The sequence below is a fragment of the Suricata suricatta genome, chromosome 5 (genome assembly GCF_006229205.1).
Source record: "Suricata suricatta isolate VVHF042 chromosome 5, meerkat_22Aug2017_6uvM2_HiC, whole genome shotgun sequence".
Taxonomy (NCBI): Eukaryota; Metazoa; Chordata; class Mammalia; order Carnivora; family Herpestidae; genus Suricata; species Suricata suricatta.
The window spans coordinates 55,344,799-55,368,828 of record NC_043704.1 but is presented as its reverse complement, the minus strand read 5'-3'; the positions used below and the strand labels follow the sequence as shown (position 1 = coordinate 55,368,828).

General features: G+C 39.2%; 1 long non-coding RNA gene across 1 annotated transcript; it reads left to right on the top strand.

Moving 5' to 3' along the window:
* The first annotated feature begins 5,973 nt into the window (after positions 1 to 5,973).
* Positions 5,974 to 21,231, top strand: LOC115291703. The gene is made up of 4 exons (XR_003908633.1): positions 5,974 to 6,120; positions 16,469 to 16,559; positions 19,757 to 19,886; positions 20,790 to 21,231. It is a non-coding gene; the product is annotated as an uncharacterized LOC115291703 (long non-coding RNA).
* Positions 21,232 to 24,030: the final 2,799 nt, after the last annotated feature.

Here is a 24,030-nt window from a genome sequence, read left to right as displayed (position 1 = left end):
AAGAGTTTCTGCTAAATGTGTAGGGGACATTTCTGCCTGCCCAGCTATACCTTGCCTTCAGAGGAACCCTTCTTAGCCATTTCATTTCACTCTGGAAGGGAGTGGTGCTGCTAATGTGTGTTGGCCACAATGTCCTACTCTACCATTCTAACCGAGGATAGGCCAATAATCCAGCCATGGCAAATCCTGGTGACCCATCCAAAGAGTGGGAAAGTGATCCAAGAAAGACCAAAGCACTTCTGAACATTAAATGAGAAGGTCTTTTTCCACTACTGCTCAGGCTGGGAGAATGTGAAACTACTAGCAGCAATAAACTCCTGCCACATGAAAAGAACCGTTTGACAGAAAGAAATCAATCAGTGTGGGGGTGGTGCATAGAGAGGCTGAGAGTATGATGGCAAGTGGGTGAGAGCACCAGAGCGGACGGAAGTGCTAGCCAATAAGCATGTCCTCACAGCCTTGGTTCTCACACTTCTTAATTCAAGACTTTAGACAACACCACTTTCTTTCCATTTAATGTGTGCTAACCAAATCTCTTTTTTTGGCCTAAGTTAATTTGAATCTGGTTTTTATAATTTGCATATAAAAGTGTTCTGACACCTAATCCCCTCCAAAATTTTTCAATAATATTCAAAGATATGAAAAAACTGTTAAATAAGGTTTCATTTCTGACCTGACAGAATGACAAAGATTAGAAAGACAGATATCTACACACACACATATACATGTATACATTTAGTATTCAGTCCTGGAAAAGATGCTTGAAGATATATCATTGGCAATGGTATACACTGATATACAAGTTTCTGGAAAGCAATTAGGCAATATTTATCAAATGCCTTTAAAACTGCAAGACCTTCTATAGTGACAAGCAATGGATTTAAGACTTAAGCAAGAAGGAAATATAATAGAAGGACACTGGGCAACTCCAGAACTGAAAGACAAATCTCCAAACTTCAAAAGAACAAAGACCCGGAAAATGCTAGGAACACTGGCAGCAAGAAGCCTGGAGACTTCTCGGGTTCTATTATACAATGACTCAGTTCCAATTAACTTCCACCTGACTAGATCACAGTTCTACTTCCCAAACTGCAGAGACTAAGAATTGGTTACATACTTCTACTCTTGGAAAAGCCAGCCATGTTAGGGAAAGAGGGCAATGGAATATAAGATGTACAGTCAGCTCATTGGTATATTTCTATACATGCACCTTTGGCTGCCTGTCATACATACACATTTCCATACAGCCACAGCTGCCTTCAGGTATCAGCACCCAAATACTCCATGAATAATGGCAAGCTTACTTGCCTCCTGCACTGTGGGAAGCAGTCCAAGTTACCCAAGCTGTTGCATCCAGGAGTAATAATAGATTTCACAAGGACACAGCTCAATGAGATCAGCACTTCTCAAGCCATCTATAGTAAAGGAACAGTAAATTTTTGTTTCTAATCTGTCATAGATAAATTCACTGGGAAAATGCAATAAAGATGAATTGCTAGATAAATGAAATTAAACATAAAATGAAAGACTTGATTTTTTATTATTATATACAGTAGGCACAGGAACCTTGATAGCAATCTAACAGAGTAATTTTGAAAACTCTATTTCTATACTTCTTGCATCATGAACCAATAATAAACAGTTCAAACACTGGCACTAGCCTGCATTTCCCCACTTTGAGGAGTTCTACATTAGAGAATATTTATTTGCCCTCAAATTCTGCTTCAATATAGAGTCCAAAAGGAATACTTAACTACCACCAACACACTCTACACATAATATGGACAGAAGATGCTTGTTTCTAAGTCATGACACAGCAGTCAAAGAAACAGGCCATAGTCTTTCTATCTGCAACTTCTCCCCTAGCCAGAGCTGGTATTTATGCCTTCCCTTTTCTGTTAAGTATTCTGTGATCTCCTTACCTTCTGCCAGTCCCTTAGCTGTGTCCCTGATGGTAGTCTGAACCTTGATTCTTGAATGATTTCTGTTCTTAGTGGTCTTACCTACTTAGGAAAAAAGGTCTCTCACTAACCTTTTCCACCAAGAACATAAAAGAAAGGGGTGTACTAAGTTCATATATGCCTCCTAACTGCACAGCAGTAATCATAGTATTCTTAAGGAGCATGGTTAGTCACCCTAGCTATATAGTATCCCACTTTTCTGCTATTTGTCCCTGGCATGAAGAATCCAATGACCAGTCTTAGTTTCTAATTCAGAAGTACCACTGCATCCAGCCCTCAGGTACGAAGATGAAGGACTCTAAACACTAAAGTAAAAATTGAGAGTAGCTTTGTTACAATTACTAGACACCTCACTGTCTCCTCAGTCCATAGTTCCTAGATCACATTTTGGGGAGACCATTCCTTATTTTTTAGAAATTTTAAAAATTTATTTATTTATTATTTATTTATTTAGAGAAAGTGCAAGTGGGGTAGTGGCAGAGTGGGGGGGCACGGGGGACAGAGGATCCAAAGCGGGCTCTGTGCTGACAGTGGAGAGCCCAATGCAGGGCTCAAACTCACAAACTGTGAGATCATGATTTGAGCTGAAACCAAGAATTGGGAGAACTGACGGAGCCACCCAGGCACCCCAATAGTTCCTTATTTAGAAAACTGATTCAGAGCCTGACCAGTCTTCTGTGAGGTAGCTACATCATTGGGTAGGAGATGACCTGGAAGACTACAGTGCTAAGTTTTAAGAGACCATTCTACCACATTAGGATTGCAGCTTCATTGATGAAAAATATAAAATAGTGGATTACATTTGAATTCATCATGGCTTTCTTTTTTATAAAAACTTGAAAATATTTTTATTTATTTTTGAGAGATAGAGCAAAATTGGAGAAGGGCAGAGAGGGAGGGAGACAAAGAATCTGAAGCAGGCTCCAGGCTCTGAGCTGTCAGCACAGAGCTGGTCACGGGGCTTTAACTTGTGAACCGTAAGATCATGACCTGGGCTGAAGTCGGAGGCTCAACCAATTGAGCTACCCAAGTGCCCCTTTCTTTCTTTGCTTTTGATCAAGGAACTCTCTTCACAGCCAATTTGGATGGGATAATGATTGCGTATGAAGCATTCAGTAAGACTGCAGTTGGTAGTTCTGGCAAAAGCATGCCCAGGAGGGAGTGGAAGAGGGAAACAGAATTCCCTTCTATAGCAGAAGCAATTACATATTATCCAGCAAGGAGCCGACTTGTCTTTGTTAAGTGTGATGCCACATCAGAGATGTGGATTGATCTCTAAGATAACAAAGTGAGCACTCAACGGTGGCATAACCTGGTTTGCTTTGATGAGGGAGAGGCTGTGTGGTGGAATCTATACAGAGCCTCTATCTCTACTCCTCTGGCTGCCTTATTCATGTTCCATGTGAATGCTCACCAGAAAGCCTTCACTGCAGAAGAGGCTCTCAATCTCATGACTAGGCATTGATGGAGTCAATTCAGAACACCCTCCTTCTAACTGCTTGCTCGATGACCTCCTGAGTGGTATACAAGCAGTTTTCTCATGTAATTTATTTGCTTAATAGAATATTGAAAGGCACATTTTGTGTAGATACTGGATCCCTGATCATAGACTTTAAAACTCAAGTATGTTCTTCATAAACTCTATGCTATCTGATCTACCTGGACACAATTTCTGAAATGAATATCATTTGCTAAAGAAAGCAAAGCCTTTCTCAAAGTCTAGGAGCTTCCATTGAAATTCTGTTAGGGTTTGCTGCAGACACCATTCAGTATTCAGATCTGCCTCAGTCACTGCATACATTTCTTTCAATGAAGAGACAACATATGGACAGAAGTTATAAGGAGAATCAGCACCTGATTAAATAATAATGTGTTAGACAGCTTTTCAGGTACCAGATCCATCTTTTCTGGGGCTCAAGCTCCTGACAGGCAAACTTGCCAGGGCTCCAGCTTTCATGAAGGGACCTCATTCCTGGGATCCCATAGTATCGACTCCTCCCACCACAGACGCAACTTCCTACCATACTATGAGTTTCTTACTATCTTCATTTTTTTTTTAAGTTTATTTGTTTTGAGAGCGAAAGCAGGTGAGTGGGGGAGGACCAGAGAGAGAGGGAAAGAGAATCTTAAGCAGGCTCTCTGCTGTCAGTACAAGGCAAATTTGGAGTTCAATCCTATGAACCATGAGATCATGACCAGAGCCAAAATCAAGAGTTGGACACTTAACCAACTGAGCCACCCAGGCATCCCCGTTTCTCACTATCATCTTCTTGATTTTCCAATTCCTCTATTAACTGGCTGCCTGCATTAAATTTCCTCTGTTGTAAGAAGGAAAAGACAAGACTCTACGTTTAGTTCAGCTAAGTTTACTCACACAGGTCACTGTGGGACTACAACACATTTTTTCTCTGAGTACATAATGGGAATATCTATCCTTGGCAACTTTTGGAATCCTCAAATTAACTAGCTCCCTGACCTCTTCTGCAAGGCTGCTCAGAGTAGGAAAGCCAAATGGCAACATTTTGCCTACCCCATGCCTTCCAAATAGTTGATCAAAATTAATATCATATCCTAGGATATTTTCAAGGGCTTGAAAGATGTATATGTGAATATTCACACCTTATTCTCTCACCTAGTTCCTTGGTTTTGCCATTGCAACATGGATGGCAATTAAAGAATGAAATTTGTTAATTCCTGAAGATGCCATGTTTAATTTAAGCCAAAAATGTCTACTTGCCCGACTTTTCCTGAACCCTGAATGCTGTACTGCCTTTGGATTTCTGACCACACCTGCTTGGAGTCTGCAATCAGATGCTTTCAGCGTGGCTCCTCCTAACTCTGCTGAGTTTAGGGATCCCATTTTCACTGCATTTCTCTCCTCCACAGTCTCCCCTGGCCTCCAAAAACAGATAGCAATGTGCATTTTTTAAAGAATTCTGCAACCTGACTCAGTAATCTGTTTCTCATGGGAAAGAAAAGGCTTCTGAGCCCCAGGAACAGAACAGAATGAGAGGTAGGTGGGCCAGACACATACACATATATCTAAACTATGTTCCTAGTTCTGGCAGACTTTGAAAGCAAGAAAGGCCTCAGAATGACAGAAGGGCCGAAATTCAATGTCACTTAGTGTAGGATTGCATTCAGCAATGGTTTGCACTTAACCAAGCCATCAAACTTGAAATGAAATCTGGCCGCCTAGGTTAGCTCATTGAATAGGGACTGCCTGGAGAGTATTGATGTAGTAATGATTTCAGCAGATCTGAACTTCTGATAGTTCCTCTGAAATGTTTTCTGCACTGTACCTTTTATGGCAGGTATGTACTGAATTTAAATTCATTTTTGTTATTGAGAGAGCAATACTGAAAAACAGATAATGATATTAGGCTGTGCACAGGTTGCCAGATAAAATACAGGATGTCTAGTTAAATTTGAGTTCAGATAAGCTAATACTTTTTTTATTTTAAGCATGTCCTATGCATTATTTGGGACATACTTATGCTAAAGCAAATCATTTGTTGGTTGTCTGAAATTCAGATTTAGCTGAAAATCTTGTATTTTTATTTGCTAACTCTGGATCTCTATAGCTGGGGGGCATTTGGCATTAGTTTCTTTCCATATAAAAAAGACTTAGCTACATTTGGCAAATGAACGTAAAGAAGTGGTTAAGAGGGGCGCCTGGGTGGCTCAGTCAGTTAAGCCTCCGACTTTGGCTCAGGTCAGATCTCATGTTCGTGGGTTTGAGCCCCACATTAGGCTCTGTGCTGACAGCTAGCTCAGAGCCTGGAGCCTGCTTCCAGTTCTGTGTCCCCTTCTCTCTCTGTCCCTCCCCCTCTCATCCTCTGTCTCTGTATCAAAAATAAATAAAACATTTAAAAATTAAAAAAAAAAAAAGAAGTGGTTAAGAACCAAGGTTTGAATCATATCACCTCTGCTTAATGGCCTTGGACCAGGACCAGTTACATAATTTGTGGCACCAGAGTGCCTCATCAGCCTCTGTTCTTTTCATTTTAGAAACAGCTATCCAAACACCTAGAGATTCACTCTGAGAAGAGGTCCAGTTGCCTGAGGATGGAGGTTGAGGAGATATTTGGCTACCACTTATCATGAGCTTTTACATTTCAGTCCCAGAACATATCAGGGTGTCTCACTGCCTTTCAAGGTAAGGTTGAATGACTGACTCCAATACTATGGTTCTCTAGGTATCACTGTATATTACATGAAACTATATGCAATCAGTTAGGGTATTTTTTTTGTTTTATGGGGTTTGGGGTGTTTTTTTTTTGTTTTGTTTTTTTGTTGTTGTTGTTGCAACAGAGAGGAACTCAGAATAACAAACAAAACATAGATTAAGGGGAAGAAGTCTAAGATTGCTCATGACTCAAGCAAGGGTTGCACAAACCAGCTTCTGGAAGGAATAGAAGTAGTGCAATGTCAAAACCCAGCTGTAGACACCTGAGGTCATTGCACCAAGTCCCTAACTGAGGTAACCCTATCTTTTCTGCCTCTGTTTGTCAGGATTCCAAATCTTCACTTTTTTAGGGAGGTAGTGGTAGGCAGCTTCAATCTAGGTCCTCTATTCCTGGATCATATGATTTAGGGACAGAGACAGAGAATGATAGCACAGCCAGAGCCTCTGAGGAAATTGATGTGAGCTGGGCACACACCCCAGTTTGAGTCTATTTTAAGTTCTGCCCCAGCAACCCTGTTAGAACTATTACAAGAAAATCAAAAATATAATAGATGCATGCACAAGCCTTTTTGTTACAGTGAAGAACTGGAAGCAGCTTAAATGTCCAATAATGGGGGAAGATTAAAATAATATGGGGAAATAAAATAGGATATGGAAATGTACATTATTTGAGGTGACTTTAAAGGCTGGATTGATATTTAATGTTATGGAAAGTTCCTGTATGAAATTTATAATGCTAGTCAGGCTTTTACAATGATCCTTTTTTATAAAGACTATAGGAAATACACTTAAAAATTAAAACTCCCTAGTTTCACCACACAGAGATAATTTTCATTTCTACAGTTAAGTAGCCTATACATTTTTCTATGAGTCTGGAAATTATTTTTTTTAATTAAGATTTCTGATGGCTTATGAATCAAGCTACAACTTACCTTTCAAAATGGATGTTCTTTGTTTCCTGACTTAGTGACTTGAGAGAAACCAACTCACTTAGCTTCCCAAATGCACCATGCTTATCCCCACAAGTTATTTTCCTCGCAGTCAGCATCTGTGAGTCAAGATCCACAGAAGTACCACATCCTTCATGTAACTCCAGTCAAATCTTAGGGATATCACTTCCCACCTTGCTTTTCTACATCTTATTTGTAGCAGTCATTAAAACTTTACACAGTATATCTGTGGCTACTTTCAAAATCATGGAAGAGTTTCTAAATTTAGGGTTGGTGGAAGGAAGGTGGAAGGTAGCAGAAAAGGAGAACTGAAAATAAAAAAAAAACATGGATTATTCTAGTTTAAAGATGGGGGAGAGTACAGACAACATTGGTAACCAAAAAGCAATGTGATCCTTGATTAGGCATTCCATCAAAACATTGCTAAGGGGCTTCTCAAACAAATGTGCATATGAATCAATGCATTCTTGTCAAAATACAGTAATGCCTAAACTATGGGTTTATGGATCAAACCTTAAGAAGTAATCATCTTAAGGGCATTTTGAGAATTACTGGAAGATATTGGCTGTATTAGATAATACATCAATGTTTCATTTCTTCAGTGTGATAAAGGTAAATGATTATATAACTCCATTTGTAGGAGATCTGTACTAAAGTGCTTAGGGGTAAAATGTCGTGATATTTGTATCTTACTTTCAAATGGTTCAGCAACAAAATTATACATAAATATGTATATGAGAAATAAAGAAAATTGGATAAAATAACAATTGAGGGTTCTTGGTGAAAAGCATATAAGCATTCACTATACTTCACCTTTTTTTCTGATTTTCAAAATCTTCAACGTAAAAGACTATGAAATTATTAGTTAAAATAATACATGGCCGTAAGCTATACCCCACAGAAATTGAGTCATTTCATCTAGAGTGAGGCCCAGGAGTTTATATTTTAACAAACACTCCGGAAAGTTCCCTTACAAGACCCCACTGAGAACAATATATAAAACATTAGTGGGGATGATTGTTGCTCAGTGATTCATCTCCTTGAAATGGTGAAGATCTCCAGGTTTGAAATATTTTCATAAACTCCAAGAGCTAAGTTTGGTTTGCCTAGCAGTCCTTGACATCTTTTCTTGGCACCTTTCTTGCTTTGGGAATTCTTCCTTCAGATTCACTATATGGAGACACCCTAAGAGAGAGAACGCCTACATATCCCTTACCTTTCAAAGGTGAGCATTTGTATTCATTTTCTGTGCTGCATAACACATTACTAACAAACTTAACAGATTAAAACAACACACATTTAGTATCTCAATCTCTGTAGGTCAGGAGTCCAGGCTCAGCTTAAATGCACCTTTGCTCAGGGTTTCGCCAGGCTGTGATTAAGGTGTCAGCCAGAGCCACTGTCTCATTCGAGGCCTGGAGTCCTCTTCCAACCTCACTAACCATTGCAGAATCTGATTCCTTATAGCTATAGCACTGAGGCCTTCAGCAACTAGAGGCCACCCCCTATTCCCTGGCACATGGCCCTCTCCATGACATGGCAGTTTGCTTCTTCAAGCCAATAGCAGAGTATCTCCACTACTTCAAGTCTCTGACCCTCTGTCAAAGAACTCACTGCTTAGGTCAGAGCAACCCAGAAAAATTCCCTTTATAGTTAACTCAGAATCAACTGATATGGGACCTTAAGGACATCTGAACAACCCCTTCACCTTTGTTATATGATAGAATGGAATCAACGCCTTGACTACCCAATCATATTCAGAGGCCTGGCCCACACTCTAGGAGAGGAAATTACACGACAGGTATATAGGAAGAAGCAAGAATCTGGGGCCACCTTACAGTCCTGCCTACTGCCGCATCTGTGATAGCCAGCCTCTCTGATGGCCTTCAGTCATCATTCCATTCCTGGTATTCAGACCCTGTGTGGTCTTCTCACACACTCTACCAGGGTTGACCTGTGTAACCAATAGAATAAGCACAAACAATGCATTACTTCTGAGATTGGGTGATAAAAGTCATAGTGGCTTCCATTTGGTTTCTCCCACTTGGATCACTCACTCTGGGGGATGCCAGCTGCCATGCTGTGGGAGCAGCCTTGTGGAGAGGTCCACATGACAAGCAACTGAAGCCTCCCACCTACAATGACATCAATGAGTTTGGAGGCAGTTTCTCTAGTCCCTTCAGATGACTGCAGCCCTGGTCAACACCTTAACCACAATGCCATGAGAGACCTTGAGCCAGAGCCATCCAGCAAATCTACTTTTACATTTCTGACTCTCAGAAACTCTGTGATATGATAAAGAATTGCTGAGTTTGTGGATGATTTGTCATCCTGCAGTAGGTCACTCATATAACACCTGTCCTAGACCTACTAATCTAGAGTGAAAGATGCCACTGTCTCCCTTCCCTAACAACATGGAAAGGCATGTTCTGTAGGAGCTAAAGAGCCCACAAAGAAATGAACAGATATCAAAGGTAGGTTGGCCAATGCAAAGACAGAAGGGTTATTTTTTAGACTCTGATCCAGCCTAGTATGATTTAGTGCCATGTCTGCTGCTCCCAGTATCATGAGCCAAAACATTTCCTTTTTCTTTGCTTTGCCTTTTTTTTTTTTTTTTTTTTTTTTTTTTTTTTTTTGCCTTTTAAATTCAGAGCCTTCCAAAGTACATTTTGGTCTGCTGAAAACATTTTGACCCTCTCTCCATCTCCTACAAGTATAAATTTATAATGATATGCAATCAGTATATGCAAATCAGCCAAATTCAGTAATTTGTCTCTCTTTCCCCTCTCTTGATGGCTGTGATTAAGTTGATTTGAATCTGGTTTCTGTCACTTGCAACTGGGAGTTCTGATTCATAAAAACCTCTGTAGTATTGGTTTCATGCCTCACTCTTGTCATTACCTTTTTTATGACATCTTTCCCTCTAAGGTCATGATGCCTGGTCCTGAATCACATGTTAGGTCATGCTTTTTAGATTCCCTGGAAAATAAGTTCTATTTACTTGTGTTTCCAAGGAAGTTCCTAGGACATTTTTTTCCCCAGGGAAGTCTTAGCGTGCTGAGAATATAGCAATTTGACTAAATGGTCCACATTTATTCCAGGGTAAATTTCCTCTATAGAGGATAGCATTTTGCTTCCTAACTTAGCTAATCAAACTCTCTGGGTACTGAGCTAACTATTCATGCTGAAACAGCCGTAGCAGTCATTGTGAAAAGAAACACAATAAACAAAACCCACACACAAATCAAGCAAAAATTCTGAGTTCTAAGATGTCGTTTTTCCATACTTGCTGCTCTCAGCATGAAAGAGTTTGTAGAGACCCCACACTTAACCCACAGTTCTGCTTCCTTCCAATTTTGAATGACAGCAGTGAGTTTTTACAAACTGGGATTTTTCTCAGTGAGTCTTCTAACCCACATGAGAATCCTATTGTGATTCTCTCCTAAACACTCAACACCACTGCCAAGATGACTGATAATGCATTTTAAACTTTATAATCATTAGACAAAGTCATAAGTGCCTCTTCTAACTACCCTTGCCCACACAGATCCAAATTTTACCATTTCCCAGAAGAATACAGTACTTAAAGTCTAAATTCACTTCAACATCATTCTCTCTTACCAAGATAGTTTAAGTTAAGCTGGTGACCATTTACAAAAGTTGTCCCTGGAGAAAATTTCAGTTACATAATCCTATTAATAGTGTTTGTCCTTTGGTTTAATGCATTAAGCGTTCAGGGACTGAGGCAAGAGGAACTGGAATAAACAATTATCTGCATTTTGTCCCCTAGAGAATACTCTCACTCTATCACATTGGTTAAGATCAGAGACTCTGAAACCAGATTGAAAAACTGGCTTTGGCATTTAAAGCCATTCAGCATTAGCCAAAATGTCCAGCCCTTCTGTGTCAATTTTACATCTGTAACATAGGGATAATGGTAATATATATCTCAGAATCACTGTTGTAAGAATTACCTTAATGATATTTGGAAAGCACTTAACATACTACTACCTGGTATACAGTAAGTGTTAAAGAGCCAGCACAGATCTCCTTGAAATCTGATTGTATGTCTCCCCACTTAGCATAGAAGATACTTTAACATCCTTCAAAAGAGGCATCGCTGTCACATCTTGTGTATACATGTTGTGTGGGTGAAATTAGATTAAAGTGATTCCAGAGTATTAGTACCCCATATGACTAAAAGAATAAAACATAATCAATCCTCTTTGCAAGAAGATATTATCCTAAGCAGAAAATAATTTCTGTGACATTTTTGCAAATACAAAGTCTGGCATACAATAAAAAATAACCAGGCACTCAGAGACAAAATAACAATCAAACAGACAGAAATAACTGAAAATAAAACTCACAAGCACTTCAGATGTTGAGTTTTTAGATATAGACTTTAAAATAACCACACTTATTTTGCCACACTTATTTTGTTAAAGGAGACAAGATAGAGAATTTTGGCAGAAAGCTGAACATCATGATAAAAGACCAAACAAACTACAAGAACTGGGAAATAACAACTGACATTAGCAACAATTTAATAGATTGATTTAACAGCTGTTTAGGTAGTCAAAGCATTAGTAGCCTGGAATATTGATTAGTTAGAAAGATCTACCTGGAATGAAGTAAAGAGACACAAAAGAATAGAACCATTAGAAAGAAAGGCAGGACACAGAAGATATAGTGAGAATGTGCAATATAAGAGGAACTTTGAAGGGGGCAGGGGGAGAGAATGGGTAAGAAGAATTATTTGAATAATGGATAAGAATTTTCCAAAACTGAAAGACATTAATTTACAAATTCAAGAAACCCAACAAACCCTAAACAATAAACAACCATGCACCTCAAAGCGAAAGGTTAAAAACCAAAGAAAATCTTACGGTAGTCAGAAGTAACAGCAACAATAACAAAAGCAAATTGTCTTCAAAATAACAATTAGGCAGACAGCTAACTTTTAAACAGAGTTACTGGAAGTCCAAAGAGATTAATATCTTCAAAGTGCTAAAAGAAAATAACTTCCAACCTAGAATTACAAGTCTAGCAAAAATATATTTCAAGAATGAAGAATAAAAAATAAAGCAAATTAATTTTAAGCTACACAAATAGAATTTGCAACCAATGGATCAGCACTATAAGAAATACTAAAGGCAGTTTTCACAGGCAGAAGGAAAATGATACTGGGTGAAGGTTAAGGTTCAGGAAGGAATGATGAGCAATGAAAAGGGGGAATACAAGGTAAATTTAAGTAAATGAACTTATGATGACAATGTTTTAAAATACAGACAAAATTAAAGGACATAATAATAATGGCTTGAAAGTATAGAGGGAGCTAAAGGAATTGAAGTACCTAAAAGGAATCAGGTCCTTGCATTGCCCATGAAGAAACTAAAATATCAATTAATATGAGGCTTTAAGAACCAAAAAATGTATGTCACAATCTTGTGGTTAACCAGGATAAGAACTGCAAAAGAATGTGTAACCTCCAAGATAGCAAAAGAAAAAAGTAGAATAATAAATTTGAAGTAAAGGGCAGAAAGAAGGACATTTGGAGAAAAAACATAAAATATATGGGACAAATAGAAAGCACTGGGTAAGCCAGACACAGAAAAAGTCATAATGCACAACTCCGGTTGTCTGAAATTCTAACAGAGGCAAAGAATTCTAAGTGGGAAAATCTACACTATAAGGTTTACAGATACACACAAGTAGTACAACTAAAGAAAAGCAGGGAAAGGATGCTCATAAAAGTTCAGAAGACATTTCCTTTGAGGGAAAGAGAGATGGGGGTAATTTAGAGGGGACATGAAGGGTTAGGAATGTTCTCTTGCTTGGCTAACTTGATGGGCTTTTGTTTGTGCTGATTCATTTAACTACATGTATTTTGTGCCTTTTCCTCTATTTATTTGATTCCCACAAAAAATAATTAAAGTATAAGGGAGATCTAAATGTGCTGATATGGTATAATCATCAGAAATATATGGTTAAATAAAGTACAGAACAGCAGAAATAGTAGCTTCTTATACACTTCTATACATGCTTGCATTCACACAGATCATTTTTCAAAATCTAAATAATAAATTTAAACTGACCCTCTGCCTCTAAGAGGGGAGACTAAGACTCTGCTTTTTGGAAAGCAGAAGGGACTAGTTTTCATTAAAATTCTTATAACTATGAAATTAATGCTTGAATTATTTTTCTTAATAAAAAGAAATCTCACCAACCTATAAATCAACTTTGAAAAAATAGGGTTACTATTTGATCAAATCATTATTTTAAAATTAACAATGGCATTTTGAAATTTTATTTAAACCTGGCATGTATAACCAAGAATTTTAAATCATTGCTAAATTTGTTCAAAAGATGGATCAAATTTTCATAACCTAAAAGGGAAGAAAAGTGGCTTTTATTTTAAACAGACAGCATTGAATTGATTGTCTTGCCTTTGCTCTCAGACAAATGCAATAGGTATAGAGATAGGTATAGATAATTCATTTTCATTTCAACTTGTTTCTAGAATATTGGAAGCAGCCTCCATTTGCATTACAATGGAGTGCTACTAAAAATAGGAAGAAGCAAACTCACAGTAAACTGAATGGCTGAATTTTAGAATCTGCCATAAATCATGCAATTTTACTGTAAACTCTTAGTCATATGAAGAGTGAACCAGATCAAATTTCAATAATGTGGATAATCTGAGTTGCCAGAGTGAGAACTAAATGCAGAATACATTTAGGGAATTCAGTAATAAATAAAAAGGTAACAGCCATTGTTGACAAAGTGTGAATAAATGAGCTACCCAGGACTTCTGGGTTAAGATAGCCAATTTAACATATTTTTAACTTTGTTTCTTACCTCAAGTCAATAAAAATTTAGAAAAGGATTTTTCTTAACAAGAGAAATATACAAATCAGAAAAACAGGAGAGAGGGGGGAAAAAAGATAGTAAAATTTTGGAAGCTAGAGAAATATAAGCAAGAATGAACTGACTTGGTAGACCCAAGAAAGCTAATCTCTAGCTAGTTCTGGGGAAATGTGAGAGATAACCAATTTATACTACAGAGTACTCAGAAAGCATAGAATTGTCTTTGGAACTGGTAATGAAAGGAAGAAGAAGAAAAAGCTTCTGAAAGCTGTTTCTTACAGCCATGCAATGTGGATGGTCTGGGCCCTCTCTGTCGTAGACTACATGTTTGTATCTACCCACACCCCCACCGTTTTATATGTTGAAACCCTAATATTCAATATAAGGTATTAGGAGATGGGACCCTCATGATGAAATTAGTGTCTTTATATAAGGAAAAAGCATACTTCTCCCTTTCTACTTTCCACCATATAAGAATATGACAAGAAAATGGCCTTCTGCAAACCAAAAAGACTGTCTTCACCAGCAACTGAATCTGCCAGAACCTTGTCTTGGACTTCCAGCCTCCACAACCATGAGAAATAACTGCTTCCACTGGTCTGTTTGTGGGTTTGTGTAGATCACCGAGTCTATGGCAGTTTGTTACAGCAGCCAGCCCAGGCAGACTAACACCCTCCCAGTGAAGAGGTGGGATGTCCAGCCTGATGACACCACGCACACAGTAAGAGGTAGAAAAAATTGCATTAGATCATGAAACTTTCTGGGAAGAAGAGTACAGGACCCCAAATGGTCTAGAATTGGCCTGAGTGTCTTGAGAGTGAAAGCAAGTGGCCCTGGGTTTTTATCATGGTTAGGGAGTGGAACTACAGAAGAATTCATTCCCAGAATTGTTTGAACACCCCTCTAGTGCCAAAGGAAGGTGTGCCTGGATTTATCAGCTTGCCTAAATAGAGTGCAGTAGGGAAGGAGTAGACTGGGGGGTTGAAAGTTCTCAGCAGTCAAAGATTTTTAACAATTGAGTCAGACTCTATTATTCTATTTAAGAAGTTAAACCTTAGATTCCTTCCTCTACTCCATTTTGCTGAGCAATTAGTTGCCCCTCCCAACTCTGAGGACAATCTGGAAGCTTGTTCTCTGGAGGAACTGAAAGCAAGATGCCTGGACTGACGATCCTGGCATTCATTAGAGTTAGGGTAAAAGTCAGAATTAAGTGATTAAATGGACACCTAACTGCCAATCTTGATCACTCTCTAGTGAACTCAACTGGTACCTATGGCTCATACTCTATGGTCTCAGAACTTCTCAAGGGCTTTCTAGATCCTCCATACTTAATATTAAGCAGATACTCAGATATTATCAGCTCTCTGAGGAGAGATCATGGAAGGCAGAAATTAAAACTTTTTTAAAAAAACTAATTTCCTGCACAAAAAGCCATCTTGGAGTAGATAAAGAATTTAGAAGTTGGAGGAGAAGGAAATCTACACAATCAAATAAAATGAAATTATCATCATCATCCTCGAAGAAATAAGAATATGCTGCATCCATAAAAGAAGAGCAGGATGCCATAAAAATTTAAGAAAACAGAAAAAAAGCTTAGAATTGAGAACCTAACAGTAGAAGTGTAATCTTAAAAAATTAGAAGATAAAGTCGAGGAAGTCTCCTAGAAAGTAGAGCAAAAGTACAAAGAGGCAGAAAATAGGAGAAAAAGAGAGAAGAAAATTGGATGTCAGCCCCAGAAAATCTAGGAAAAAAAGAAAAGAGGAAACAGAGCATAAAACAAAATTGTTCAAGAAAACTCCCCAGGAAAATAGGACTCGAACTATTACTGGAAAAAATTTTTCTGAATAGAAGTAGTAGATGGAAATAGCTACATAAAGACATTTGAAATTTCAGATCACCAGCAGAAAAGAAGATTCTATTAACTTCCAGAAAGAAAAAGCAAATCAGAAAGGATCAGGAATCACAATGGCTTCAGATTTTGCAGCAGCATCACTGCAAGCAAAACGATAATGAACTAATATACAGAAATGTGAAGGAAAATGACTTGTTAAACTCCCAAACCTTGTGGAGGTAGAATGACATTTTCAGACATTCGCACATACACACACACACACACACACACACACACACACACAAATATACTACCCATATCCTTTTAAGAAGCTGCTAGAAATGTGCTTCTTAAAGGAAGATATGGAAAGGAAGACATGGTAGAGGCAACATGAGTTCCCAATAGGATGAAGGGATTCCTAGGAGGATAGTGAACAGACATCTTGAAATGCTAGCTGGAAAGTTAATCAGATTAGAGCAATGTGAGTCTAGACAGACATGCTTCAGGGCATAGGACCATGATCCCCATTGCTTTGACTTAGGGTTTGTTTTGTTTGTTTGTTTTGTTTTGTTTTAAACACCTAGATGAATGCCCTGGAAAGCCTGACCCATATCAGAATGTGGTGATCTTGACAACTTGCTCATAATGTTCTGTTCTTTCCTCCAGGTTTTGCTACCTAAAATGGATATGGACATTTATTTCAGCCTACCAAAGTACTCTGCTTCAGTTTAGTTCTGAGAGCTGGAACAAGGCCATGGTGAGCTTTGAGGCAAGAAACCCAGGGCAGTCCACTTCACTCCCACTGATGGTGTTTAGTATCTGTTTTACACCATAATCCTTCCAAATTCACAGACTGTAGTGAGCTCAGATTTCCTAGAACACATGCATGGCCTCCCCCATTGAATACACCAGAAAGTCCTCTTGTAAACTCCCGGGAAGCAGAAGCCTCAGACCGAGAGACTATTGGGTTTATCTTGTCCTGGAACTGCTGACACAATTAGCTTTGTATTTGCCACCCTGTGGGAGGAAAGGCATTGAGAAGAATGTTGAGAAGCAAACACAGGGGAGTTTTAAGTTCTATTTTATAACTAGAGGGGAGGATTTAAAGGTTTTTTAAATTGTTAGGGTTTTTTAAATTAAAAATTTACACTTTGCACATAACTTCACATGGAGAAAAATGAAAGAAAAAGAAGCCTACTCACACAGTAATGGTTGGACTGTAAATTGAAACAGACTTCCTGGGTGACTTTTTGGCAATGAATATCAAAAAATCTTAAAATTGGGCATGCTTTTTTCTACTTCTAAAAAATAGTCTATGAAAAGTTGAATAATGCCTGAAGTATACCGAAAAGCTTTGCTAACAGAAACTAACAGTTAAAAATTAGGAACCCCAAATGCCCACTCTTGCAGAATTGATTAAAATAACTGAGATATTCATGCCATTGACCATTATGCAGTCATTTGATATGGTGCATTTGCTGACATGGGTATAAAGTTCACATTACACTATAATTTAAAATACTTAGGCATAGACCACATGATGTGTGTGTATGCACTGATTTAATCTACCTCCAGGGGTGGCTAGTTAATATTTGAAGAACCCTGTGCAGTGTGTCCTCCTGGGGACCATGTTATAGAAGCAACACCCTCAAGGGTTTCAATGAGAACTAGCTCCAGCAGCATTGGAGTGCTTGCTGATTAGTGTAAGAGATGCTCAAAATAGATTTTCATTGGTGAAAACTACAGACACATCTGCTCTTGCATGAACAAGAGTATAATAGAAGCCTATACCTACAGGAGCAGTTAGCACTAGATAATTCAGTGTCTGCCTCTAAGTAAACCTGTCCTGCAAAAGGAATTTTGAGTACCTAGGAGACGAGTGCTCTGGTCCCTTCCCAAACTTGCATGAACAGGTTTTAGGACTCAATGGTCACTTACTAAACATAATATTTTGGGTACTTTGGAGAAGCAGATGCCAAGGATTATTGCAGATTTATTGGGGGCCATCCCAGGAAGGAAAGGAGAAGAGCACTGAGGAGGGCAGGGAAGGCCTTGAGGCCATGAGGAAGGTCTGACATTTATAAAGGAGGCAAGGAAGGAAGGAGGGAGAAAGATTAGGTGGGAATTGTTTCAGTTTACAATGAGGTTCCAAGAAAATTTTAGCCAATGTTGCAGCAAAGGACGTGCATTACTACTCCTAGCCCTGCGCAGTGATTGGCTGGAAGCACGACGGGAAGCAGGATGTCAGGGGATTATGGCTGTGCCTCCCGAGGTGCAGCAGCTGGCCCTGCCAGTCATCATGCTCCCCACAGCAGGGGACCAGAGTGTTCTCAGGCTGCTGTGGGATGCATGGCAGAATTCAGACTGCAAATCGCCTACAAGAGAGTTTGAGTGCCCTCACTGTTAATCTAATGATCAGAAACAGATAACTAGGAAAAAGAATCTGATGGTTGTTAAATGTCCAAATTTGCTGAAGTCTATTCTTAACAATATAGTCAAGTGTGTGTGTGGGTTGTTGGTCGGGGAGGAGGGGGCAGAGTTCAGTGGCATGGCCTCATTCTTTCTTTTAAAGTCAATTACAGTCTACGGTAGGATTTTTTTTTTTTTTTTTTACTATGAACCACTATAATTCCTTTAGGGACTTTGCCACTTTGCCACCCTGGCCCTCAGGGTCTAAATCCCCTAGGCAACCACCTTATTAAGGCCTTTTCCTAAGCCACTGTGCATAAGAAACAATAAACAGGAATTTGGGGTGTGGGAAGACCTAAAGAATAAAGGAGGAAGGAACAGAGAAAGAGTGAAATAACAAGGTGTTCAGATGCCAAAGGACTTTATGCTGCCTTGTGAGTGACATTCTGTGTGTTTTGGAAAGAATGAGGAAAAACAGCTGCACGCCAAGTAGAGCTAGGGAAGCATCTACAAAATAAAGAAGTGATAATCAAGGTTGACAAAGTCCCTGAGCGATTTCAGAAATCTTAGTCATGTACTAAACTTCCCACTTAGCTTGGGGAATGCTAAGAGGAGTACAAGCTGATCAGAGGGAGACTGCAAAAGGCAGGGTCACCACAGCTGACACCTTAGTTAAAAATATACATATTACATGTGAGTAGAAAATATTTGAGACCATGAATAAGATGTTAGCACTGCTTCTTTGCAGGATAAAGCTATAAATGATTTTTTAAATCTGTATTTTCTAATTTTTCTACAATGAATATGAATTGATATAAAGAAAAAGATATTGGAAAAAATAATTTTGGCAATTATTTTGTAATTCTTGGAAATAAGCATTAACTAAGTCCACGTTTTCTGCACAGTCTCTGACAATAATTAGTCAATTATTAAAAAAAAAAAACACTCCACAGAACAGGTCAATTTACCCTATAACCATTGGATACATTTTATAGCTAATTCATCTTAGCTAGAAGGCATATTTAGTATTCTCTGTTAGCCAACATAAACATTTTGGTTAAGCTTTTTTTTTTTCCAGAGCTATTGAAAATAATTGGTTATACCCTCTCTGAAAAGTTTTTGACTAGAACCAGCTCTACTTTTATTGTGAAGTCTTGAGAAAAATTGCTCCAGTAAGGTCTAAATTAAAAGTTGAGCGTAGTTAAAGCTATCACTTTTCTCAAGAAGCCGTCTCCTCGGATCATAGGCTATCTCTCAAGGACAAGACCCATCAGGATTCTATGGGCAAACTTAGGTACTATCATGTAAAACTACTAAAGTACCTAACTCAAAGACTGGGACATATTTTCTTCTTCCCTCACTGCGACTCATGTTCCACCTCCTAGCTTAATGTCTAAAACACACAGATCCATCGTTAATCAACAACTAGGACTTTAGACTCCTACTAGAGGGTGATGAAGAATAGTTGTACACATTAAAAAATATACCTGGCAAAAAAAAGTGTCACAGGCATTCTAACTTCATGCCATGTATCTACTCCTACAGGTTTAAATTCTATCTTTGGATCAAGCTAGATCCCTGGAAGATGACGTGTGTTACCACTGGCCAGTGTCTTTCAAAAAAAAGCCTCTCTTCTTCCAAGAAGACAGTGCCCTGTACCAGGATACATTATTTGGTAAAAAGAATGAGATCAGATTTCATTTTCCATTTATTGCATGAGCTAGGTGCCCAGTACACTGTTCAGTCTGAGTAATTGTCCAGGGTAGCCATAGTTTATGTGTTTAGCAGACACTACCTTGGTCCCATGAGGATATTCTGCCACTACACTATGTTTTAACACCAAATTTTTACTCTCCTCCTGTCTCTCCAGCCACAATTGTTGAGGGTCCTATGTAGACCAATGTTTCCCAGGTTTAGGGGTTTCATGGACCAGTTAAGAAAATTTTTTTTAGTTTTCTTGGGAACTAACAAAAGATTGCCAAGTGTTATTTGAGAAAAGTAAGACAAAGCATGTAATTTCCTGAGCATAGTAATTTTAAAATAAAGGCTATATTTCTCAAGAAATGAATATTTCTCCCTCAGTTGTGAGTGCCAGGGTAGTTCAGTCAGTTGAGCATCCAACTCTAGGCTTAAGCTCAGGTCATGAACTTGTGGGTTTTGGGTTTGTGCCCCAAGTCAGGCCCTGTGCTATCTGTATGGAGCCTGCTTGGGATTCTCGCTCTCCCCCTCACTCTCTGCCCTTCTCCTGTGCTTGCATGCACATGCTCACTCTCAAAATAAATAAAAATAAAAAATAAACGCTGCCTACTTACACCCACATTTTTAACTTTGATAAAGGAAGGCTTACTGGTCATCACCACCTCCTCCAGGCACACAACTTTCTGCTGTTTCCTCAACCTATCCAGCCACTTCTATCCCCTCAAACAGGTTTGTGTCTACTCAGCTCTCAGGTCTCAGTTGGAGAGTCAGGAAAGAATTTAAGCCAGTTCAGGAGCTTAGGAATTTCTATTTTCATTAACTGATATAAAAGAAAAGTATAATTGGTTATCAACAGGTTTGATCTTTATCACACCTACAGATGGAACTTCGTGAGAACAGCACTCATACCTACATAGCTATGCCTCCAATACCAGACCCAGATCTGACTACATAATACATACTTAGGTATTTGTAGAATGGATTAAACTGATGTCCCTTGTATGATGTACTCTATTAGAGATCTGAGTTTTGAACCAGAAGAACTTGACCCTCCTTTTGAATATTAAGAAGTATGTAATTTGTTTCTTGTATTTTCCTGCTTCCAAGAATCTTAGACACATAGGCTTATGCTATCATAGCAACGATGTTGACTTTTCTGGTTGGAATATTTACTCTGTTTCATCTTTCATATTTTTTCTTGCTATTTTATCCTTATTATAATCTGTTCTAAGCTATTTCAAATTCCTTTTCAGAAAGACACATGGTGTAAATAAATAAATAAAAGCCTCATAGTGTAAGAGCTCACCCGTTCCTGAAATAAAATGCTGACATTTCAAATGTCCCTTATTGTAAAGGCTAGATGATTAATTATATTCCTCTTCCGCGATCTCAGATTACCCAAATAAACATCAACCACATACAAACCACACAAACAGATCAAGTTTCTGAATGGAGGTAAGTTTTAAAGGACAGATACATATTTGAAAATCAAGAGAAAAGAAAATGCAAGGTATAGCATTCTAGTCTAAAAACAAACAAGCAACCTGAAGAAATCAACCACATATACTTTTACTTATGCTTATATATGCTCTTTTAAAATATTAAGAAAAAATATTAAGCCAGGACACCTGGGTAGCTCAGTTGGTTAAACATCCAACCTCAGCTCAGGCCATGATCTCACGGCTCATGCGTTCAGGCTCAATACCCAACTCTGCGCTAACAGTGCAGAGCCTGCTTGGGACTCTCTCTTTCTCCCCCACTTGTGTGCATGCTCTATCTCAAAATAAATAAAACTTAAAAAACATTAAGAAAAGCATCAAGATTCTTTTCTCCCATGAAAATAAGCTTAGGTAGGTCTGTTGTTAACATTCAGGATGATCAGACTTGCTATCTTTAGATTCGTAAATAGTACTTAACACTAGGCCACATATCAATTAAACTTCTAATTCTGCATTATATTCTAATAAAAAGGATTTAACACAAAATATGCATAGGCTAATAATCCCTAATTGGCTTAATTACTCATTAAAAATATATCACCTGTGGTCTCTAGCGGCACTTTATTATCTAAGAGAAAAGCCTACCACCCCCAAGTTTCCAGAAGAGAAAGTTCCTGACATAAGATACACCATCTTAATTTGTCTAATAGCTCACCTAGCCAAGCCAATTAGAACCCCAGAAGCAGCCTCTTGGAACGCCAGCCAGCCTCCGCCTTGCACACGACATACACTGTAGCAGGAGTTAGCAGACTTGCCTGAGACCACAGAGAGGGCGAGCAGCAGGTGGGTCCAAGTGCTTCCTCTGCACCTGCAGCCTCTGCAGGGAAAACTAGCCACTGGGAGGACGGATTGAAGAAGAGTCGAACGGCATCAGAGAGGTTAAGAGCCCTAAGGAAGCACACGTTTACCCTGGGCACATGCTTAGGCTCCAAGAGACTATGACTGTTATTCTACGTAATAGGAAGCCATGTTCTCTCAGTCATCTCTCAGCATTCTCTATTCGCCAACGTTTTTGTTTCTGGAGCCAGTGTGCATGGCACTTTGTGCAACACCCAGAGCTCAGTTCCGAATACCAGGTTCTCCTAAGAGCATGGAGGCGAGAGAATGCACTCAGTGAGCTACCTTGAATTTAATCTCACAGGGGAAGAGCCTCTGATGAAAGGCTGAGTGTGAGTACAAAGGCACCATTTTCAACCCATGCAGGAAAATAGGGGCATTTGTCCTTCTGAAGAGCTGAAAAGAAGTTTGGGCACCGAGCCTGGCATCTTTCTTGGCAGGCACAGCAACCTTTGTATTGATGAGTAGGGGGAAGGCCCCAAGTAAGAGCGGCAGGCTTTTACAGTGGGGACACCTGAGTCTCGTACCAGTGGGTGTTGTGGCAGGAGGCAGAGGAGAGCATGGGTGCTGCAGTCAGGCCTAGTTTTTTACTTCAAGCTCCAAAATGTCCCAGTTGCAGAACTTTGGCAATATGCCAGTTTGGGAGTAGTTTCCTCTCCTGTAAAATGGATGTTGAGGGAAGCAGTGGATATGGATAATCTCTTAATCCTTACAACACCTTTATGAAATAAAATACCTACCTCTATGATGATAGGTACATGTGTTTTTTTCACATTCTACATCCTCTCCTTACCTTCTATTGCCTTTCTAGCCTTTCTCCTAACAGGAGACCTGGATAAAGGAGCTGTGGGTTTTCCAGATCTGGATCCATTGCCTCTGGGGTCAGCACAAATTCTTCCCCTTCTCCTGCCAACCTCTCTCACTCTCAACACTATTCTTTTCCTATTTACAAATTGAGAAGGACTAACAAGAGTAGATTCAAAAGGGGAAGGAAGCTGGGGGCGCCTGGATGGCTTAGTCAGTTAAGCGTTCATCTCTTGATTTCGGCTCAGGTCATGATCTCATGGCTCAGGAGGTTGAGCCCCACCCGCCTCGGGTTTCCCAAGGGGCCTGCTTGGGGTCCTCTCTCCCCCTCTCTTTGCTCCTCCCCAGCTTGCACTCTCTCTCAAATAAACAAACCTTAAAAAAAAAAAGAAAAAGAAGAAGAAAGGGGAAGGAATCTGAAAAATGGCTAAAAGGCAAGCCTAAGGATGTAGAAACAGAGAACAATTTTTTTTTCAAAGAAAACAGGACTATGGACTCAGTGTGTTTATGTAACAAAAGAATAGGTGCTCACAAGAACATAGAATGCGGTTCCATGGCTGGCCCTCCTCTCCCCCTCACCCCTCAACCCCTCACCCCGACTTCTGTCTCCTTTGGTCTCTTTCTCTGTGTCAGTATTTTCAGAAACTTACCCAGGGCTTGTGCTTAGTATTCATCAGTACAACAGTTTGTCAACTTGCTAGTGTTGTGGGCACAAGGCAGAAATCCGTCTGTGTCCCACACAGTTCAGTCCAGCAGAAATAGAAGGATATGCAGTCACACTAAATGTGATACATGCTAGACTTCTGCCAGGAAGTGTGGACATTCAGGGGAGAACATGAGACCCCTCTCTGTAAAGCCATCCACGGTCCTTCAAGGATAATATTTGAAGTGTGCCTTGCAAGTTAAGGAAGATTTAGTGGCAGTCAGGGAAGAAAAGAAGGGGGGCTTTCATGAAGTCATTTTAACCCTGAAAAGAGGTAT